Below are 1,398 nucleotides of genomic sequence, written 5' to 3' on the forward strand. Positions count from 1 at the left end.
CACCAAGCCATCTCCTTCCCCTAAGCTCAGGAGGGTTTGCAGTGTTCTTTGGTTTACACAACCCACTGGGTTTCAAGTGCTTGGATTCTGCCTCCATCATCAAGTTGTCATAAAGAAGCTGTGCTCTGTTCCTCGTATATTTACAACACCTAAAAGGATGGACATTCCGTGAAGACCCTTAACTCATGTTTAATGTGTGAGCGGAAATTCTATGGTTCATGCTGCTTAAGAATCTGTGGACATCTTTCCAAGCCAGCACTCCGTAAGGGCGAGCCATGTTCAGCTCCAGCACCAAGATCGTCAAGCCCAATGGCGAGAAGCCGGACGAGTTCGAGTCCGGCATCTCTGAGGCGCTGCTCGAGCTGGAGATGAACTCAGATCTCAAGGCGCAGCTGCGGGAGCTCAACATCACTGCGGCCAAGGAAATTGAGGTTGGTGGTGGCCGGAAAGCCATCATAATTTTTGTACCAGTTCCTCAGCTGAAATCCTTCCAAAAAATCCAAGTCCGGCTGGTTCGTGAATTAGAGAAAAAGTTCAGCGGGAAACACGTAGTCTTCATTGCTCAGAAGAGGATTCTGCCCAAGCCAACTCAGAAAAGCCGTACGAAAAATAAGCAGAAGCGCCCCAGAAGCCGCACGCTCACACGACGCCATCCTTGAGGACTTGGTCTTCCCAAGTGAGATTGTGGGCAAGAGGATCTGTGTGAAACTGGACGGCAGCCGGCTCATAAAGGTTCATTTAGACGAAGCACAGCAGAACAACGTGGAGCACAAGGTGAAACTTTTTCCGGTGTGTATAAGAAGCTCATGGGCAAGGATGTTAATTTTGAATTCCCAGAGTTTCAGTTGTAAAGAAAATGACTGAATAAAGTGTCATTCAAAAAAAAAAAAAAAAAGAATCTGTGGACGGTGTTCTGTCCAGCTCACATCTGACCACGACTTACTTTTTCCTTCACTGTGACAATACACCTGACAAAGGCAACTTGAAGGAGGAATATTTATTTTAGTCCATGATTTCAGGGGCTCTAGTCCAAAAGGACTTGACCCGATGCACTTGGATAGAAAACATGGCAGTGGGAGTGTATGACAAAGAAGGTTTTCACTTCATGTCAGACAGGAAGTAGAATAGGAAGAGGTCAGAAACCGGATACCTCAAGGCTCCATCTCTGGTACCTATTACCTCCTGCTGGGTCCATTCTCCTAAAGTTTCCCAGATTCTCCAAACAGCACTACCAACTGTGGACTTAGAATTACATCAGAGCATGGCAAGTCCTTTCTGAAGTACCTTGACAGAGCCCAGACTTATGTACACCTGCTGTCCCTGCCTGCCACTACGCCTAGTAACTGACTTCATCCTCCTACATGGACGTCTACAGTCAATCATTGGATCTATACCCCT

The 1,398-nt window shown here is 46.9% G+C and overlaps 1 pseudogene; it reads left to right on the forward strand.

The window, feature by feature from the left end:
* Positions 1–275: 275 nt before the first annotated feature.
* LOC130886911 (40S ribosomal protein S7-like) lies at positions 276–851 on the forward strand (annotated as a pseudogene).
* Positions 852–1,398: the final 547 nt, after the last annotated feature.

Source organism: Chionomys nivalis, chromosome 14, assembly GCF_950005125.1.
Source record: "Chionomys nivalis chromosome 14, mChiNiv1.1, whole genome shotgun sequence".
NCBI lineage: Eukaryota > Metazoa > Chordata > Mammalia > Rodentia > Cricetidae > Chionomys > Chionomys nivalis.